General features: G+C 50.6%; 1 protein-coding gene across 3 annotated transcripts in view; it reads right to left on the bottom strand.

The window, feature by feature from the left end:
- The window catches only part of TMEM132D (transmembrane protein 132D), a 184,317-nt gene that overhangs the window by 8,791 nt on the left and 153,292 nt on the right, over positions 1–22,234 (bottom strand). The window lies entirely within an intron of this gene.

Here is a 22,234-nt window from a genome sequence, read left to right on the forward strand (position 1 = left end):
AAGTTCACCACATGCTGGGTGAGTGGGAGGAAGAGAAGGGATCTAGGTTTAAACTAGCTGCAGGTTCAGAGGACAACATGGAGTAACAAGAAAGGTGCCTGGTGTGCCCTTAACAGCCTGTGTAATCCAGCACCATTTTAAGAGGCTGGTTTTTCCTGCTATGAACAGTTCTAGTATCGTCTAAGACAAGGGAACAGCTTTTTTTGGTCCTTAATTCCCACTCCAGCAGTAGGACAGACTACAGATCGTGGCAGGGAGAGAAGGTTCCTCTCCTCTGCCCCCAGCTCAGACCCCCCAGTCCTCCTGCTCTCCCACAGAACCCTCCTCAGCTGGGGAGGAGCAGCTGAGTGCCTGCAGGCAGAACTGGGAGGACAGATCTCTCTGACCAACCCAGCCCAGGACAGAGCTCCCCAAGAGTCTGTCACAGGCAGCAGGGAATGAAGGGGGCTCACCCAAAACTGCTCCAGGAAGGGCTCAGGGCTGGCCAGGCACAGCTTCAGCCCTGCTGCCAGCCTGGCAGAGCCCGGAGCAGGAGCCAGCCCTGATGGCCCTTCATTTATCACTGCAGCTCTGGACATCAATATTGCAGGGAGTTAGTAAATCTCACTCAAGCAATTTAGCAGCTACTGCAAGGATCTAGGTGAGCTGACAGGACCTGTTCATTACAGTTAGTTAAAATATATGAGTAAATGTACACGTCAAATAATTTATTAACTAGCACTTTACCGTGCTGATGATCTGAAGGAATGATCTATTAGAACCCTGAGCTCTTTTCACAATCCATTACCAGCCAGACCTTCTATTCCATTCCATCCATGTATTTAATACTTCTCACTCTGCAATGGACAGTCTCGTCCTTGTCTGAATTTAATGCCATTTTCTACTTTTCTGTTTAAATGCTGAATGAATTTAAATAATATTTAAATATCACCAGCTTTGTAGGATAATTGGCATTCCTAATATTATTATCTTTAAACAACAGCCCCCTCACAGACAGATCCACGGCCAATGCATTTCCATCCTGCCTTGTCTGAGCCCAGGTGACACACCAAAAAAAGGTTATCACGGCTCTTGCAACATCTCCCTTCCAAGCCACGTCTGTTTTAAGGTCAAACTCTCGAGTTGCTGTTTGTTCACAAGCAGATTTCTGGGGTTTGTGCCACCAGGAGTGCCCTGCAGGGCTGCAGCAGCCTGGGCACACACAGCCATTGCAGAAGGCACTGAGCACTTTGCAAATGCAGCAGAGCTACAGAGGGATGGGGAAAGGTGGGTGATTTGTGGGGACAACCAATCTATTTCCTTCCCAAAACCCAGGGACTGCCCCAGCCCTCATTTCCCCTCCTCCTGCCTTTGAGTTCTCTATCCCAGAGATGCAACTCCAGTTGCAGGAAAGGTGACAAGGGCTCAAGAGAGCAAGAGCAGATTTTCTTTTCCTGGTAATGTACTGCTGGAATACATCTCTTTGCTGTGGCCACTGTGATTCAGGGACATTAGAATGCCATTAAACCCTTCTGGTGCTGTGCTGCCTCGCTGAAGCTTTTCGGGGCTTTGTGTCACTGGAGCTTTTCACACACCTGCACCCAGCTGACTTCCATTAATTAGGGGAGACTGTACTCAGCGTTCACAAGATGCTCCAGAGATTCTCTCAGTACAGGGGCTTTTATCTCTCGAGGGGCTGAGCTTTGAATGGCATTTGTGGGCACGAACTGGGCAGGTTATAAAAGTGCTTCGGGCTTCTTTTGGCTCCTGCAGGTCCCCCTCTCTTTCTTCCACCAGTGAACAGCTGAGGCAGTGTGAGTGACAGATCTGATCTCGGGGGCAGAGGAGTGTCTGTCCCCCAGTGCCACTTCCACCAGTGAACAGCTGAGGCAGTGTGAGTGACAGATCTGATCTCGGGGCAGAGGTGTGTCTGTCCCACAGTGCCAGCCCTGCCCAGCCTGCAGTGACACTGCCAGTGCTGTGTCCCACAGTGCCAGCCCAGCCTGCAGTGACACTGCCAGTGCTCTGTGCCACAGTGCCAGCCTGCAGTGACACTGCCAGTGCTCTGTCCCACAGTGCCAGCCCTGCCCAGCCTGCAGTGACACTGCCAGGGCTCTGTCCCACAGTGCCAGCCCAGCCTGCAGTGACACTCCCAGTCCCGTGTCCCCAGCAGACACACACTGCTGGCACTGGATGTGAGTTCATCACGGCCCCACAAGTGCAGAGTGCAGTGTTTGAGGTGCTCAGCCCTGCTCTGAGCCCAGGCCCAAAGCCATTTTACTGCTTTTGCCAGTCCCCCTGTGTGCAGGCTGGCTGTGGGAGATCTGAATTTGTGGCTGATGTTCCTTTGGTCCCATAAACCCTGTGGCAGCTTTTGGCTGAACAGAATCCAAAGCTCTAATGGGAGGGATGGAAAGGGGAATGTACATGGTGAGTCCCAGCAGAGGAGCCCAGAACCCCACTGCTCGCTCTCACAAATAACTGGAACAGTCCTTCCCCACCTCATTAGCATTATTAAATTCCCGTGGGGTGAAGCCCTCACAGGAAACTGCTTTCCTGCTACAGTAATTCTGTTGGAACTCCTACCAGGTCACAGCTAGTAAGTCTTTGAAAATAAAATGTATCTTTGAAAATAAAATATATCGTGAGCAGTTTAGGTCTGTGCGTCTCAAGGGTGGCCAGTTGGGAAGGTAAACCTCTGGTATTCCCCCATAAAAATCTGTATTTGGGGACGACTGTGTCCCCATCCATGTTCCTGTAAGTGATCCTTCCCCTCGAGGGCTCTCTGTACATAACCCACACCTCAAACACAGCCCTGCCACCGTGCCAAGCTCATGGGATCTCTTCTGATTTAGCACTGCACACATTTTCCTTGGTCTAGCAGCACAAATGGGGATATTTAGTAATGTAAGTTATGATAATGAGCCCTGCCTAAATCACTGCTGTCAGGAGAAGAACGGGGGAGTCTCTGCTAACCATTAAAAATGAATGAGGAGGGGAATAAATAAGCAAGAGCAGCTCATTTGAGCCATAAAAGACTTCAGAACACAAGCTGTGTACCAAGGTACAAAGGCATGAGGCCATTATTAGCTCCATAAGTCACTTCTAAATGACTCGGGGGAGGCAGAGTCGCCTTTCCTGAGCCGAGCTTAACCCGGGCGCTGAGCGGGACCCCTGCTCAGCGGGACCGCTGAGCCCAGCCTAAGGCGGCAGGGCAGGAATTCCGGGATGGCTGAGCCCAGCCTAAAACATCAGGGCAGGAATTCCGGGATGGCTGAGCCCAGCCTAAAGCGGCAGGGCAGGAATTCCGGGATGGCTGAGCCCAGCCTAAGGCGGCAGGGCAGGAACTCCGGGACCGCTGAGCCCAGCCTAAGGCGGCAGGGCAGGAATTCCGGGGATGGCTGAGCCCAGCCTAAGGCGGCAGGGCAGGAATTCCGGGATGGCTGAGCCCAGCCTAAAACATCAGGGCAGGAATCAGGAATTCCAGGATGGCTGAGCCCAGCCTAAAGCGGCAGGGCAGGAATTCCGTGAGGCTGAGCCCAGCCTAAGGCGGCAGGGCAGGAATTCCGGGATGGCTGAGCCCAGCCTAAAACATCAGGGCAGGAATTCCGGGGATGGCTGAGCCCGGCCTAAGGCACAGGGACTCCAGGGAGGTTGCAGGGCTCAGCCCTGAGCCCCCTGTGCCTCCCCAGAAGGACCTGTCCCACCTGCCTTCCTGAGCAAGGATGCAGCAGCAGGGTCAAAGCCCAAGGACAAGGATATCTCCATCCCAGAGGATGCAGCAGCAGCAGGAGGTGCAAACCCCAAGGATAAGGATATCTCCATCCCAGAGGATGCAGCAGCAGCAGGTTCAACCCCCCCAGTGCTGCTGCAGCCAGGGACGAGCACTGCCCAGCTGCTCTGGGTGGTCACTGCTCCTCCTGGGCTGCAGAGCTGGGATTCTCCTTCTGTGCCCCAGCAAAAGCAGTAAATGCAAAGGGGCACCAGGGCCAGGGATGCTCCTGCTGCTCCTGGCTCTGCAGGGACAGGGCACACAGCCCAGCTGCTGGAAAGGGGTGATGGCCTGGCCTGAGCCCTGGTGACTGCATTCCAGACAGACTTTAAACCTAGCATCACCTGCACCAAAGCCTTCCCCATTTGGTGGGATTTACACTGAATAAGGTCTTAACGTTAAATATTTTGAATTTTAACTGTGAGGGTTGAAGATTCTGCCAAAATCTGAAAGTACCCTTTCAAAGGTGACAGATGACAGAACAAGGGGGAATGGTTTTCAACTGGAAGAGGCATGGTGTTGGATATTACAAAGAAATCCTTCCCTGGCAGGGTGGGCAGGCCCTGGCACAGGTGCCCAGAGCAGCTGGGGCTGCCCCTGGATCCCTGGCAGTGCCCAAGGCTGGGCTGAATGGGGCTGGAGCACCTGGGACAGTGGGAGGTGTCCCTGCCCTGGGACCTTGCTGACGTCCCTCCAGCCCAAACCCCTCCATGGTGCTGTGGAATGAGAGCTGTGTCCTCAAGCTGCACATCTCCCCCTCCTCCCCAGCTGGCCCTGTGACCTGGCCTGTCCTGGAGGAGCTGCCAGGTGACACAGCCCAGCTCTGCAGACTGGGACACACCAGAGGTGCTCTCAATTTGGCAAGTCCACCCCTTTAGCATCAGCACATTCTGCTGAGGTTTTGCTGTTGCAGCACGGCACCCAAAATCCTGCATCCACAGCTGCAGCTGCCTTTTCCTCCCAGAGCCAGCAGCTCCCTCAGTTTCTAAGGGTCCTGTTTGCTGCCAGGCTTTCCACAGTGGCATGGTGCAAGCCCACCTAGCACTGCTATAAATAGGTATGAGCAGAGACCTGCGTGCATGAAAAATGATTTTTACTGCACTAATCCACCTGAAGCATCTCGCAGAGCATATTGATTAAGAGAACTCTGATACCAATTAATTTCCAAGAAATATTTTGGTTTGCTCTGCAGCTGTGTGGCAAACATCAATAGATTACCCTCAGCCCAATATACCCGAGTGAAACACGCAATGGGACATTTTAGAGGACTTACAATTCTGGGCAAGCATCCAGTTGGAGCTGCAAGTGCAATAGCTCCTTTGTGGTCTGACACAACGTCTGCTGTGTTGGTGTTACCAACTGAAAAATCCCCTCATTAGCAGCCTCCCCTCAGGAATCACCTTTTGCTTTTTAAAATCCAGGCTTGGCAGATAAAACTTCAGTGAGTTTTTCCTTTCCATGCTCCTTTTGCCCCTGTTTCCACTGCTGGGAACAGTCAGTTTCTCTGTGCAGTGGATTTGCAGATTTTCTGCATTTTCCGGGGTGGCAGTGAGAGCAGAGCAGCTTCTGCCCAGCCCTGCACACTCTGTCCTCAGCTGTGATTTATTTCTGTCCAGGAGCTCCCTTTCAGAGCTCGTCCCCTCCGAGCACTGAGCTCAGAGCAGCCAGGGCCACCTGGCGTGTCCCTGGTGCCGTGGCCCCCCTCCCCTGGCACTGCCACTCGAGCTGCTGGAGGATGAATGCTGCACTTCAGCAGGGCTTGCAAGACACCTACATTTGCTTTCATTTTTGGGTCACGAAATTCAGTTTCATTTCAATTTCAAATGATTAAAATTATGTAAAAATACCACAACATCAAGGAAAAAGTTATTTTAAAATGAAAAAATCAAAACATTTCATTTTGGAAATGTCAAAACAAGTTGTTTCCTTGACACAACAAGAACCTGGTAGCATCATTTTCTTCTTTTTTTTCTTCTGTCAGAGATGAAATTCCAAGGAAATTAGCATCATTTCATGAAGCTGCTTTACAGGAGTACTAATTCTGACTGAATAAACCCTGCCAAATTTCCCCCAATAAGCCTTAATGAACTGGGGCCACAAATCAAAACAAAATCATCACGATGAAACCTGCTCAATTCAAACCCCACCTCACGGAATCCGTGGTACCTTTGGCACAGTGGATGTGCTGTGCCCATGTGCAGGAAGGCACAGGAAGGCACAGAACCACTTTGCACAAGCCCGGCATTCATTCCCTGCTCCCTCACACACTTACTGTGTGTCATTTATTGAGATCCATACTCTGAAGGATCCTGAAGTGTTAAACTCCCACTGAACTCCAGGGGAGTTTGGTGCTTAAACCTCCCTGAGAATGCAGCCTTTCACCTCCTCTGATGGATCTGTAAAACCAGGCTGCTGTCCCCTTGCTCGACAGGGATTCTCAAAGCCTGCCCTGTAAGAAGCAAGGAGAGCTCGGGAGCTGGAGTCCCCATCTGCTGGTAACACTTCTGGGCAGGTTTTTGGGGCAGCCCCCACCTCCCACCCGCAGCAGCAGCTCCTGGGGCAGCTCTGGGGGTGCAGCTCAGCCCAGGCACACACAGAGAGCTCCAGGGGCCTCCTCAGTGCTGCTGCTCGCCGCTGCCCTTGCAGCCACAGCCATCCCCTCCTCTGCTCTGGGCTGCAGTCCTGCTCCCAGCTGGGCAGGGATGGCAGCAGAGCCCGAGCCAGCCTGGCACTGCCTCAGGAACCTGCTGGCCCCAGCCCTCCTTGTGCTGTAGATTCTAGGAGCCACAACTGTTTCATTTTTTCCCTTAGAAAAAAATAAGATCCTCCTTTAAAGGGTTTTCATAACTTTATGGAAAATTGCTTCAAACCAAATAAAATATAAAAATTCTTTTGCATCAACTGATGAAAGAAGAAATGACCACCCTTGTTGTAGTTTTATGCATGACTGCTATTAAACTTTGGTCCGACAGACCAACAGCTGTTGGATTTCTTTGTGAAGAAAAAGAAATAGAGAAACTGGCTTAAAATGCTTTTTCTTTAAGGCTGTAAGAGAAATGTAAATTCTTCCAGACCATTCTGGACTCCTAAATTAGTTAGAAAAAGCACCGGGCTGATATATTCTCTGCCTCCTTGGATTCTCTCATCTTTCATCCCCATCACTGCATTGCAGACTAGAAGCGTCGCTATTTTTTTGACAACATTCTCATTTTTCCAGCTTCCAAGAAATCTCTAGACAGGGACTGTCAGTTCTGATTATGCAGCTCGTGCTGCAGCAACAGGTGGTTCCCACGGGCTGAGGAGCACCATTTACACCTTGGCAGAGGGCTGGCACAGCCCGGCCGGCCCTGGCAGGGCTGCCCACGAGGCCAGGCACGAGGGGGGAGGCAGCACGGGAACACGAGGGGCTGGCCATGGTGCCCCTTGGCAGCCCTGCCAACACACCGGCAGGGTGTGGGCACAGGGATGAGAGATCTGTGGGGATCTGCAGCACACGGAGCCAGCCGAGCACTGCAAGCTCAGAGCTGTGCCCTCGTCATTCAGCTGCACAGCCCCCTGCACACACAGCACGGGCACAGCGACCAGCCTGGGCACCGCTGTGCCATGAGCACACACAGCACGGGCACAGCGACCAGCGTGGGCACCGCTGTGCCATGAGCACACACAGCACGGGCACAGCGACCAGCCTGGGCACTGCTGTGCCATGAGCACACACAGCACGGGCACAGTGACCAGCCTGGGCACTGCTGTGCCATGAGCACACACAGCACGGGCACAGTGACCAGTGTGAGCACCGCTGTGCCATGAGCACACACAGCACAGGCACAGTGACCAGCCTGGGCACTGCTGTGCCACGAGCACTCACAGCATGGGCACAGTGACCAGCCTGGGCACTGCTGTGCCATGAGCACACACAACACGGGCACTGCTGTGCCAGGGGCCATGAGCACACACAGCACGGGCACAGGGACCAGCCTGGGCACTGCTGTGCCATGAGCACACACAGCACGGGCACAGTGACCAGCCTGGGCACTGCTGTGCCACGAGCACTCACAGCATGGGCACAGTGACCAGCCTGGGCACTGCTGTGCCAGGGCCATGAGCACACACAGCACGGGCACAGTGACCAGCCTGGGCACCGCTGTGCCATGAGCACACACAGCACGGGCAGGGCACAGCCCCAGCCCTGCACCACACCAGACTGGGGGCTCGAGGGCCCAGCCTCTAGGAAAGCCAAATTCCACCCAGCAGGCTGACGTCCCTTTGGCTCTGAAAGCTTTGATCCAGCCCAAACAGCCTCCAACAGGAACAGTCCTGAGATTTTAACATCTGTCCAAACACTAATGGGTCATTCACCAGTTTTAATTAGGGACAGCACTGTGACCAGACCTGCACAGACTTCAAGGGGATGAGAGCAGCACGGGAGAAGTGACTGAAAAGCCCCTGCAGAGAGAAGAGAATGCCAGGATGAAAGGACAGGAGAGTTTGAACTCCTCGCTGCACTCAGCCTGCAGTGTCCCACAAGCCCAGATCTGCAGGCACCAGCCTGAGCTGGGCATTCTCAGCTGGCACGGAACAGAACAATGCCCAAAGGCTGCTGAAATCCCTCGTGGAACTCAGACACCACCCCAGCAAGGGCACTGCCTTTCAGTCACTTCAACAGGCAGAAGGAGATGAAATAGGCTCAGCAATGCTGACTTTAGAGCTGCAAGGACAAAGAGATTTCCATCTTGGTAACAGGAGGACTTCAAAGAGTTAAGGATCCAGTCCTCTTGCTGCCACAGTTTGTCCAGGAAAAGTCTGGTTCTACTGCTCTGGCAAGTGTTCAGATACCCAACATCACAACTTAGGGGAAAAAGCAAAAATCTGTTGCAATATACATATACTCATGCACACACGGCAGGCTCTGGAAAGTTGGCCAACACTCTGAAGTGACAGAGGGAAAATAATGCAACAGCAAAACATGAAAAATTCCTGAAAGAGTCCTACGCCTTTTTAAGCCAAGAATCACTTGCAGAGAAGCATAAATAAGCAGGACTGTGCTCCAACAGCAGCCACAATACACAAGTGGCAGATGAAAGCTGCCAGCAGCCAGCACGGACAGGCTGCAGAGCCAGAGAATGTTCTCCAAGCCTCCCCTGCTGGGGAAGTGACTCCAGTTTGTACTGGAGTGGGGGAGAGAGCCCTGCCCCACTCTGACAGGGAGGGGACACCCAGCAGGGAGGGGACACCGAGCTTCCCCTGAGCCACCAGCACCAGCTCCCCTCCCTCACTGCCCGTGAGTGGGTTCACAGAGCAGGGATGCTCTGGGCTCTGAGCTGTGCCAGGGTGCCAGTGAGGGTTCACAGAGCAGGGAGGGCTCTGAGCTGTGCCAGGGTGCCAGTGTGGGGCTGTACCAGAGCAGGGAGGGCTCTGAGCTGTGCCAGGGTGCCAATGAGGGCTCACAGAGCAGGGGGGCTCTGAGCTGTGCCAGGGTCCCAGTGGCCCTGGCTGGGGCTCAGTGCCAGCATGTGCAGCCTGGCTGAGGGCAGCAGCTCTTCCCACCAGGCTGGGAAGGAGCTCTCATGCTGGCACTGCACCCTGTCAGAGCCCCGTGCCACCCTGCACTGCACAGCCCCAGGCAAGCCCTGCCGAGGGGATGAGCTGAGCTGAGCCCAGGCTGCTCCAGCCTCCCCGGGGACAGCAACCATCCAGAGCCACTTGCTCCCCGCCGTGAACAGGGGTCATTATTTTGACAAATTAGTTAAATCTCTCTCAGTCAGCAACGAGGACCCTGAATTATTCAACATGCATCCGTCTTTCTCCCTTACAAAAATGGCCTGTGAAGCAATAAGTGTATTTCACTTGAACCACTTGTGAAAGATGTAAGACAGTTTGGGTTCACTCCAATGCCCCTTGAAGTCAATGTGAGCCTTTCATTTAATTTTCATTTAATTAATTTCATTAAATTTGCAGATGATGCCAGGCTGGGAGGGGTTAGAAGTTCTCTGGAGAACAAGCTTAGAATTCAAAATGATCTTTGTAGTGTAGAAAACTATCTGAAATAAATAGATGAGATTGAAGAAAGGTAAAGGCAAAGCACAAAGCTGGATAGAAACAATTAAGTGCAGGATGGGGAAGATTGGCCTGGTGACACCAGTGCAGAAAGGATTTGAACTAGACAGGATCTGACTGGAAACTCCCCAGCTCTAGGGACCACTGAGGACGGAGATGATAATTAACAACTGCAGCACCATCTCAGATCTGCTCAGATAAATGACTTTGGAGAATGTCTCCCTTAGCTGGAAGTGTTGCTCCTTTCATGCAGTTGGAAAACGCCAGAGATTTTTGTGCCTTACAGTGAGATAAGGGATGCACAACCTTTCCTGTCTGCAGTCCATGCATGCATCTCCAAGAAATGCAGCTTTTCTGGGTAAAAAAGACACAAGTATTTCATCTTTGCTCCTCAGATTCAGTATTGATGGCACAAGCAAACGGCCCTGTTGTAGTGGGAATGTGTTTTGCAGAGTACCGGGGCAGACACAGCCCTGGCACATCCTCCCCTCCCAGCTGCCCTGCCAGAGGACAGAGCAGCCTGTGCCCAGCACCCCTCCTGACCACACCTGTGCACAAAGTAAATCTACTTCAAACTTCCTTTTTTCCTTCTTAGATGTGAGGAAATGCTGAAGATATTGCTCCCACCTGTATTTATAGCATTAGTTGTGAGGCATTCTGACGTGCAAGACAAACCACTGCCTGAAAATTGATCACACTGCATTAAATCAAGAAGATTCAAGGAAAAAATATATTAAAAAGATGGAAGAAAAGGCATCCTGTTTTCCTCAGCCAGCTAAACAAAAGCCTGGTTTAGGACAGTGAAACCACCATGGATCAATACTGTTTCATTCCTGTGTCTCGTTCTTTGCACAGTCAAGTAAAATAATAACAACAATGGAGCTGCTGATGAACATTTTCTATTTGAACTACCCGCATTATCTAACAGCATTTCAGCATTTTGCAGAAAACCCCTGACAACACTTTGCAAAGCACATCAGAGTGAGGGCTCGGTGCTCATGACATAAATGTGTGTCTGTGTGCATTTTTTCATATAAACACCTATTTACATAGCACATTATCCTCATTGTGGGTGTGGAGGAATTAACTGTTTACAAAGCTTTCCCTGGCCACAAAGCGCTGGGCAATGTTATCTGCAAGTGCTATCGGGGGTGAGAAATGAAGTCTCATTACTGTGAGGTGAGAATAATCTAGCAAACAATGAAAACAGCTACATTTAGCATAAATAGGAACGGCAGGCCAGAAACATTTCCTCTCACATAGTCCAGAAAAACTTCTTAAACGAGCCCACACTTGTGGAATGGGTGGAAGTCCAGGTGAGGACTGAAGAGATGCCGTTTCCATTTCACCTCACAGAAGGTGTTTTTGCGCTGTTTATTCATTAATGTTTTATTCATGGCTGCTCATGCCACAGGGCGGGCTCTGACGGGCACTGCAGCTCTGGGCACCGAGCTCAGCGCTGCTGGAGATGCTGCAGAGCTTTCCCCATAGCAGTGTGCTCCGAGGGGCAGTGCCAGCCCCGGCCAGGGCAGAGCCCTGCTGCGCAGAGCTGCCCCGACCCTGCCCTGGGGCTCTGGGGGCTCTGCCCTGACAGCCCCAGAGCAGAGAGGCCTCAGAGCAGCCCCAGGGTCACTGCAGAGGAGGAGCACACCAGCTTTGCTGCCAACCCGAATGGCAAAGGCCAGCTGTGCCCAGCTCCCAGGGCTGGCACAGCAGGGCAAGCAGAGCTCCTCGCTGCCAACTGAGCCCGCAGCTCCTGCAGGCCTCCTCTGGCTTCAGAGCAGTGCCAGAGGAACACACCCAGTAAACATTCCAGGGGCTGCCTTCAGCGAGGCTAGGGAATCCAAGGTGGAGATCATTTGAAAGCATTTTGTAAGATTTTAGCTGCTTGTTCCCATTGACTCTGATGGGAGTCGTGCTGCTTTGATCTTTCAAATGCTTTCACACTCCCTCCGTCCTGACAGGCACTCATACCTCGGATCTATTTACTGGGAAATTGAGCTGAGTCCTGAAGCTTGATATCTGAACTATCTTCAAACAACCAGGAGGAAAGAATGGCCAGCCTCTAAAAGAGGCTCATCTGAGCACACCCTGCAGCGCTGTGTTTGACTGATGATGGCAGCAGCAAAGCCTCAGGGCTGCCCAATCCCCACGGGTGAATGAGGGCTGCCTGCCTCAGGGACATGCTCTGGACTCATTAAGATTATTCACATTTTTTTTTTCAGAAGCAGAGGTGATCCCCAGCATGGAAAGAAGAGAAAAGCTGATTACAGGACGTGCAGAGTTCCTCCCTGGACTCTTCTCTGCTGTCTCACCAACCTCTGTGCATGGATGTGCACAGTCCAGGGGACTGAGACACAGCAGGCAAGAACAGGGTCCTGCATCCTGCTCTTGCCCTTTGTTTGGAAAGCAGCACTCCACATAAAGGAGGGAGAAGGAAATGGAGTTGTGATATCTGCAAGAGAACTATGACTGCTGCAAATCTCAGTGTGGAGTTATTCATGCCTTTGGGACTGTTGGGAATGAAGCTGCAATCCCAACTTGCTGGTTTCCAAACTCAAAAAGAGCTGTTCTGTCACCCCCAGGTATGGAGAGGAGGTTCCAGAGGAGGATCCATCTGGATCTCTGAGCCTTGCTCGCTCAGACAGGGGCAGGCAGGGGGATTTCCACTCCTCTGCACTCACAGCTGGGTGGGTTTGGGTCCTGCAGGGCTTTCACAAGCTGGACACATCCCTGCACACGAGCAGACACTCAGGGGAGGCACCACGCACAGGAATCTGAGGCTGTCCCACCTCCTGCCAGGACCCAGAACCACCCAGAGAATGGAAATCATTTCACACAGAGGCTTTCCTGCAGAGCCACTGCAGGAGCCCTGGAACGTCCCTGTAGAGTACAGCAATCCCTATTCCCAGAACCCCTTGTAAAACTTCTGGCTAAATTGATGAGAAAAGATAATTTTCTTAATACAGCAACTGTGTCCTGCAGAAGCAAGCTCCCTGGCAATCCATTATTCCTCACACAATTTTAAAGTTCACCTACCTTAAGCGAATCTGGCTGTTTCAGCTAAAAGTTGTGCAGCCTTAGGCATCCTTTATCACATGAGCAGATGATCTTTTTAACACCTCGAGTTCCTGAGTTTCATATCATTCACTAAATCAATCTCCCTTTCATGATTTGTATTTATACCAATGCCCAATTCTATTACAACTCTCTCTCATGCTTTCTCAATTTCCTCTATTATTCTTTTTTAGGTCTATAATATAATTTCAGTGGCTTACTCAGAGGCTGTCACTTCGTATTTACGAACTGAAACTTGAATGTGCATTATTACTTTATTTTTATGAAAATCCATGATAACTAATGCAGTGATTCAATTTCTACCAAGAGGCTTTATGTTTGGTTTCCTATCTGGCCTCCAACCCTCATTCTCCAAACAAACTTTTACATCTCTATTTACATATTGGGATCATTAAGGTTCTTTTCATCTCCCTGTCTCAATGGCCTCAGAAGCTGTAATGGATTTAGGCAGGAGTTTAATTAGGAGCTGCTCTTTTCTGTATTTCAGGCTACATTTCACGTGAAAGGTAAAATTTGCCTCTAACAAATGAAAGGCTTGATGAGGCTCCCAGGAGCCCCAGGCCAGGTAAGCCTCAGTGGAGCAGAGAACTCCTGGTGGAGATCCTGGTGCTGGGTCTGTTCCACGGGATGCTGGCATCCATCTGATACCTGTGAGAGAAAATCCCCCTCAGCAGTCTGCCTCTTTTGCCATGGTACCCACGCAGACACAATCAGGCTGTTTGCAGCAAGGTTTTCCCTTGTTTTCTTCCCTCAGGGAGCACGGGGTGTGTCAGAGTTCCTTCTCAGAGACACTGCTCAGTCTGGTCCTGCTCTGGCCCACTGTCCTGCTGTGAAGGGCACAGGACCCACGAGGTGTTCAGGTGACTGCAGGCTGAGCACACTGCCCACTGCTCCTGCCTGAAGGGCAGGCTGGCCTCAGGAAACACCAGCTCCAGGAAAGCCTGCCTCAGTGGTGGCCCCATTGTGGTTCTGTGCTAAAACCACCAGAAGTCAGGGCAGCTCAGTGCCCACGGGATCTGCCAGCACGCCTGCCCAGCCTGGCACTGACCCAGAGCACACGGGACCAGGTTCTTCCCCCACTGCTGCTCAGGGAAGGCAGTCCTCCCCAGACAATGAGATCCTGGGGCCATCCCATTCGTTCTTCCCCAGAAATTTCTGTCTTGCAGTTTTCCTGTGCTGAACACACTTTATGATATTCAGGGTCTCATTTTATCTACTCCACAGCAACAAAACAAGCACCCAGCCCTGCTGGAAATGTTGTCAGTAATGAGCCTCGCTGGAGATCAGATGAAAAGTGTCAGCTCAGCACTGCAGAGTCCAGGATGAGGTTGATCACACCTCCACCCCGCTCCAGAGCAGTGAGGCTCAGGGACTGCTGCCCACCTGCATCTGCTCAGGGAGCTCCAGATGAGACTAGACACACACATTGTTTAACCGGGGAACAAAGGGCACCATGTGGAGAGCTACTTGTCAAGGTGTCTTCAAAAATTAGCTGAGCACGGCAGTGCCCTGCCAGAGGGGCCCTGTGAAATCCTGGCAATGGGATTCTGAGCCCCAGGGAAACACTGCCTCTCCAGATTTGTTACAAGCCTGAAACTCAGCTCAGCATCATCCCAAAGTGTGGAGAACTTCCAAGGAAACAGGGCAGACGTGTGGCCGTGGCAGTGGAGCAGTGCAGCTGGCTCTGGCTGGGTTTGCTCCCAGCGAGGGCGATGCCAGACGCAGCCGTGACAGCCAGAGCTGTGCTCACACACACCCTGCAGCGAGGAGCACTGCCCTTCCCTCATCCCAACACAATCCATCACCCAGAGGGGTAAATCTGGATTCCCAGTGCCAGAAATGAGACCCAGCATTAACAGAAGTTGGAGTGTGGGTGCATGTGAGCCCAACTTTCACTGGCAGCCAAGTGCAATTAATCTAATGCTCACAGACAATGCATAAAACACACTTTAGTACCATCCACTGTGCCCTCAGAAGCCTCCTCACCGGGGCAAATGATACTTCCCTTCATTACTGAAGTTTCACTTCTCCCTCTCTGCCTTTTAGTGGAATGAAATGGAGCATGTAATGGAACGTCATATTCACAGATCTCATCCTGCTATCAGCTCCAGCTCTGCACAAAGTCTCAAGCACTGCAACAGCTTTTCACACGCTCACAAATGCCCAAAGAAATTGCTGAGAGCACTCAAATCCTCAAGTCTAAAGAAGATGTCCTAAATTTATGCAAACAAAACATCTTTACAGCTGCAAAATAATCACCTGCTTGCAAATAATCACATTATTTTAATAGTTATTATAAGGAACAGATTATTTAAGTTGGGAGAAAATATCAGCTTTGTATAATACCCACCTGCTCTAAATACACAGTTACACTTTTAGTTAAAATTGAAGAGCCATTAAAGCCACTTTTTATAGGTGCTTAGGTTTCTAATTTGCAATTAAATTAATTGGATTTGAATGCCTAAATTGATTCAGAAATCAGGATTATCATCCAATAACCATTCACAGGACAATGCTGCAAAGCAAGGCTGAAACTGGAGAGCTGTCCAGCATTTCTGTGGGCAGCTGAAGGGGAAGCCAAGGGCACTGGTGTGTCCTGCAAAGAAATACCAGAGAGCAGAGCCTGTCCCGCGTGTAAAGGGCTGTTACAGACAGTCATTCCTGGTAACAAAGTGCACCCAGGTAACTCTGCTGTTCTGGCATCTCGAGCACTTTTCACGTGTGTTTGACTGCTTTACTCTTTACTTTTCTTTTCTCTTGAAATACTTAAGTACGGAACAATTTTTTATATAACTGCAAGAGAAAAAGTACATGGGTAACCAAAAGTCACCATCCTAAAAGAAATGCAGAATGGTCCAGACAGTGAATAAAAGAGGAGAAACCTTCAGTCAACTGACCTGCACAAACTCTGTTATATAAGAAATCTGAAAATATTTCTAAATCCTTCCTTACTCAGCCACCAATGTTTTATCATGACAGAATTCTGTATGGGCTGTGATTAAGTGAAATTTAACAGGAGTGATTTCTGCAGAGCCTGTGCTCTGTCCTGGTTAGGGTTCTGGATGTCATTAACAGCCCTAATGACAATGGATGCTTACACATTACATTTCACATCTCAAAGCACTCCTGGGGATTTGGCATTAATGCTCTTTGTCTGTCAAGGCAATCCAGCACCATGACACACCTTTTGTGTGTCTGCTGAGGCAGATCAGATAAACCAGGGCCCACAGTGGCACAGCCACGGCCCAGCTGAAAGCAATGCCAGAGCCCACACCACCACAGCTCAGTGCAGCTCCCCAGAACCCATCCCAGGGATGACATCCCATTGTTGTGCACTCCTGTTAAGGCAGAAATGAGAATCAAATGTCACACGCTGTGTGCAGGCTGAGCCCTCATTAGAATCTGCAGTGCCTAAAATCCCATCCCAGGTTTAACCATCAGAGCATGATTCCTTCCTTCATTAGAACCAAGCATTAAAAACTCAGGTTCATTACTGCCTTCCCAGCCCAGCCCTCCTAACTCACCCAGCCCCCTTTCCCTGCACAGACGGATGCAGGCTGAGCCCTCATTAGAATCTGCAGTGCCTAAAATCCCATCCCAGGTTTAACCATCAGAGCATGATTCCTTCCTTCATTAGAACCAAGCATTAAAAACTCAGGTTCATTACTGCCTTCCCAGCCCAGCCCTCCTAACTCACCCAGCCCCCTTTCCCTGCACAGATGGATGCCTGGGATCAGCCCTGGCTCCTCCAAGTGCCTGGGAGAGCCCTGGGAGCCCTGCAGGAATTCCACAGGTGGTGCCAGGACACCTCAGCTCTGAGCAGCATTCCTCTGCTAACTCCAGAACGTGAGCCTCACCCTCAAACACTGACACAGTCCTTGCACTGGAGCACGTTTGAATCAGCTGAAGAGATCTCATCACATGTATTTTTATTTTAGCAACACCAAGCCCTTCCACACCTACCACAACGTCTGGATAGTCCTGCAAATGATCAACAAAAAGTCATTTAGAGGCTGTGAAAATCCTAAACTGGGCTGAGCAGCCATTTACATGGCATGGTGTAACTTCTCTGTAGGATTCTGAAGAAGCCTCAACTCAGAAATTATCTGGATTTTTTTTTCCATTACAGAGAGGTTTTTTATCTTATAAGCTTATAGCCTTTCAAAAACATAAAGGAAGTGCAGGCAACAGTGACTGTGGCAGTCCCACTGGGGTTTTCAGTATGGATGTTACAAAAAGGCAAATAACACCACAGAAACCTCGTTACTTCCCAAGATTCACATCAGAATGATGAATTGGCAGAATATGAAAGAGACAAATCCAGTAACTTCAACAGCTTTAGGTGAGCTCCAGACAATTCCTGGGAGGTGCAAGTCTGTTGTAGTGGTTGCACATTCAGAATTCATCTTTGCCACATCTGTTTTTCATACCAGAGAGAGATTAAAATTGTGCCTTCTCCCTTTATAACCAACACCAGCAGCACATGAACTGAACTCTACAGTTATTATTACAACTCTTAGTTTTGACAGTGCATTTTTCTGAGTTTGTCTTGTATTCCTAGAGCAGAGCACAAAAAGCATTTTCATTTTTAAAGCTGCTCCATCCTAAGGTGAAAAGGTCAGATGGATTCTGATGTCAGGAATACTGAAACTGAGTTGAAATGACAGGACGTGATTTCATCATTTTCTATCAAAATGAAATGTTTAGACATTGCAGAAAATAAAAACATACATTTGCTGTCTTAAATCAAGATTGCTTCCAAGATGGATCAAAATTTTTGGGGGCTGGAATAAGGCTGTTCAGCTGGTGGGAGAAATCCCTTTATATTATGGAAAATCATGGCACAGCTTCTTCACTAACTCCCAAGGCACAGATTGACCAGCTATGTGATATATTATGTATATAAAGCACTGCACATTGTGGTTAGCCAGTTTGACAGACCACTGCTGCTCAAACAAGGCTTGCTCCTCCTGGTTTGTGCACTCTGTCCTGTCCTGGGCAGGATGATTCCCTCTGTCCTGTCCCGGGCAGGATGATTCCCCCTGTCCTGTCCTGGGCAGGATGATTCCCTCTGTCCTGTCCCGGGCAGGATGATTCCCCCTGCCCTGTCCCGGGCAGGATGATTCCCCCTGTCCCGGGCAGGATGATTCCCTCTGTCCTGTCTGGGCAGGATGATTCCCCCTGTCCTGTCCTGGGCAGGATGATTCCCTCTGTCCTGTCCTGGGCAGGATGATTCCCCCTGCCCTGTCCCGGGCAGGATGATTCCCCCTGTCCTGTCCCGGGCAGGATGATTCCCCCTGTCCTGCACTGGTCCCTGCACTGGTCCCTGGAGCAGCCTGGGGCTCTCCCTGTGAGCTGCTGTGTTTTCAGCCCCACGGGGAGCCCTGAGCTCACCCTCAGCTGTCACACTGGGGGATCACGGGGATCTCTCCTCCCAGCCCTGCCTGCAGGGCTCCGTGGCAGTGCCCCCACGGGGGGCTCAACATTTCCCTTTGCAGTGGGCACGGAGAGAGCTCAGTGATGCAGGAACGTGCTGCAAGGGAGAGCCAGGCTGAGACCTGGAGAGATCCAGGAACGTGCTGCAAGGGAGAGCCAGGGCTGAGACCTGCAGTGACCTCAGTGATGCAGGAACGTGCTGCAAGGGATACCAGGGCTGAGACCTGCAGTGACCTCAGTGATGCAGGAACGTGCTGCAAGGGATACCCAGGGCTGAGACCTGCAGCACTGCAGCTGCCAGTGCTGAGGAGGAGCAGAGAGCATCCCCGACTCCATTCTCTCCTCCCTTTGATCTTTTACTCTGTCACACCAGTGATTTTAGAAGAATTCAACTTCTCCCTGAAGTGCACCAGTGTAAGGGAGAAAAGGAACAGCTGTTAAAAGTTTCATGCTTTAAAACACTGTCTGCTTCAGGCTACTTCAAATGCTCTGACACTTCAGCTTCCGTAAAGTCTGTCACATGATGAAAAAAAAGTTATTTTGCCACTGATAAAACCACGCTAAGTGTTAGTGAAAGATTTATTAGCCTGCAGTAATATTTAACAAATTGCCAAGTGTGCTGCTCTCCCCTCTAATACCCTCCAAAGTGTCAGAGCAGAGCAGAAGCCAGCCCTTCCCTGGACCAAAGTGAGTGCCCACGATGGAGCTGTGGCTGCAGCAGCACCCTGGGGAGCAGGGGGGGATCAGCATCCCTGCACAGCTCAGCACAGCACAGCACAGCTCAGCAGGGACAGCAGACCCTGCTGAGGGTGAGCACTGAGCCATCCTGGGGAGCAGGGGGGGATCAGCATCCCTGCACAGCTCAGCACAGCTCAGCACAGCACAGCACAGCACAGCCCAGCACAGCCCAGCACAGCCAGGATCAATACCCTCCAAAGTGTCAGAGCAGAGCAGAAGCCAGCCCTTCCCTGGACCAAAGTGAGTGCCCACGATGGAGCTGTGGCTGCAGCAGCACCCTGGGGAGCAGGGGGGGATCAGCATCCCTGCACAGCTCAGCACAGCACAGCACAGCTCAGCAGGGACAGCAGACCCTGCAGAGGGTGAGCACTGAGCCATCCTGGGGGGCAGGAGGATCAGCATCCCTGCACAGCACAGCCAGGATCACCAGCCCCTGCAGAGCCAGCACAGTGCCAGGCAAGCCCCCACAGCCACAAGGGGCTGGCCAGCTCTGGGAAAGCTGGCCAAGGGAAAGAAAACCAGCTTGGGTATAGGAAAAGGTTTTTTCCAGGAAGGTGATAAAGAACTGGAATGGCTGCCCAGGGTGGTGGTGGAGCCACCATCCCTGGTGTGTTTAATGAAGCCTGGGTGTGGCACTGGGTGCCAGGGTCCAGCTGAGGGGTTGGGGCTGGGTTGGACTGGATGAGCTTGAAGGTCTCTTCCAACCCGGTGATTCTGGGATACTGTGATTTTGGGATTCAGCGATTCTGGGATTCTGTGAAGGGAATTCCCACAGAAGGCCACTCTGGACACCCTGCAGGGCTCTGGGGCAGTGCCCAGGCTGTGCCAAGGATGCCAGCAGCAGCAACAACGCCCTTGCACGCCCTGAGCCCAGCAGCTTCCTGCCATCCAGGCAAAGCCCCAGCCTTGCTGGCAGCCCTGCCACTGCTCCAGGAGCTGCAGGAGCTCAGCTGCAGGGCTTTTGGAGGACGAGCACGCAGGCTGGGTACCACGGGGATTCAGGAATCCTCCAGGAAACACACAGCACAGCACAACGAGGGGCAGAGGAGCTGGATCCTGTTCCCAGGGCTGGCTCCAGCACTGTGACTTCTGGCAACTTTCAGGTGTCTGATCAAACACAATGAACAAAAAGCAGTTTTCCTTTCAGGGTAACCAAATGCAGATTTTCAATTAACTCGTCAAGCTGAAAACCCAGGGCACTGGAAAGTGTTGCTTTGGAAACTTCCAGGCTTTGTAGAGCCTTGAAAAAAATGGCCATTTGGAAACAGAAATGTCTTTTCAAAATGAAAGATTAAAAGAAGCTGATTTTTCTTCACTCCTTATTCTTGATTAAAATCATCCTGAGAGTTTATTCCTTACTAATAACTCAGCAAAAATAAAGTCTGCTCAAAAATCTCTCTTTTTTCCCGTTAGTTCAGCAGGAGTTTTACTACCCACAAATGGTCAGTACTTGACAGTACTTTGAAATTTACACCTTAACCTTTCTGTGTCTCACAGTCCTCATTAGTGAAACACAGTCTATAACACACCTCATTTTTGGTTATTCTGTCAGGCTGGACCAAATAATTTCTGATAAGTCATCCAAAATATTGCTTCAATGGACTCAATTCTGCTCTGACATACTCAGCCAGGTTCAGGCAGGTGCAGTTTGGCACAAGAAGAGTCAGTGCAGAGTTTGGACCAGCTCTTTAAAGTTCTTTGAAGTTTCAGATGAAAGAAGTGAGTAATAAATGTGGACCCTGAAACGAAAAGAAGAATGAGGTACCCTCATTCTGCAAGGAAAATGAGCTTAACCTCATCATTAATCAACAGCAAAAAGCCAGGAATAAAAGGTAAGCCACGAAGACATAATCAATCTGTTAGATGCTGCTTGACAGCTGCACTGAAAAACAGCAACAGTAAAGACCCAAAGAAATGTAATCTTAATCTTTATATTTCAGTGGGCATCTTAAGCAGGTTTTCTTCCATTTTCTATTCCTCACTCTAATGCCCAGAGAACAGAAACTCTAATTACTGCTGCATGCTGAAGGCTGGCCAGTAATTATACATCTTTATCTTCATTAGATGCCTGTGAACAAGGCTTGCTCTGAACCAGAGCAGGTAAACTGGAAACTCCAGGCACATTTTCAATTAAGAGCTCACTTTAAACTGGCAGCTCATGTGAGCTGAGCAGAAACCTCTGTGCTGCTGAGAGGGGTGCAGGGTGTGCGGATCCCTGGCGGTGACAGCCCCAGGGGCACGGGGCTGTCATTAACACCGCTGTTAATGAGGGGTGTGTGCATGTACCTCGCACACCAGCACTGACTGGACATTTGTGTCCTGACAGGCACGACTAAAACATCAGAAAGCAAAACTGCTTTTTTACACCTCTTCCAAATGATGTATTTGCTTTCAAAAAATCTTTTTTTTCCAATTCACAAAAAAGTGAAATAGAAGATGAGTGAGTTAGTAAGGACTTGGTCCATTAACTCCCACAACATAAGGACAAATAATTTCCTTCTGTTTCCCAATCTAAATTAAGTCCAACAATTTGCTATATTTGGCAGATTTGCCAGATCCAAAAGGGCTTCACTGAAGAGAAAAAACCCCAAACCCCAAAGGTTCCTAATAACACAGCCAGAAAGACAAGTTTAATCAGAAAATACCAACACAGTGGCTAATCAGGAAAACAGGAGCACTGAGAAGATTCTCAAAGGGAAGCATTAAAAATACTGAACTTTGAAATTCCTGGGGTTCATCTCATGTGTAAGAAATCACCATGACGAAATTATTTAAAACAAGTCCAGTAAGCATAAAAATTGCAATTTTTTTTGGTCAGAAAAGACAGCTCAGGAAAAGCCATGCACACCTTGCCCAGCTCTGTCCTTCACTCATTCTGCCCGAGCTGTCCCTGGCTCTGTGACAGGTAGCCACCAAACCTGTGGGTGTGTCTGGAACCTTCCGAGGACAGTCACTGCTCCCCTGTGCCCAGAGAGGCACAAAGTGCCCCCAGGAGGGGGGTGCTGGGGCTGGGGAGCCTTTGGAGCTGCTCACAGCCCTGAGCTGCTGCAGCCAACGCCAGGGCACCCAAAGGGGCACAGCTGAACCCAAAGGGGCAAAGCTGGACCCAAAGGGGAAAAGCTGGACCCAAAGGGGAAAAGCTGGACCCAAAGGGGAAAAGCTGGACCCAAAAGAGGC

The sequence above is a fragment of the Passer montanus genome, unplaced genomic scaffold (genome assembly GCF_014805655.1).
Source record: "Passer montanus isolate IOZ18808 unplaced genomic scaffold, ASM1480565v1 scaffold53, whole genome shotgun sequence".
Lineage (NCBI taxonomy): Eukaryota > Metazoa > Chordata > Aves > Passeriformes > Passeridae > Passer > Passer montanus.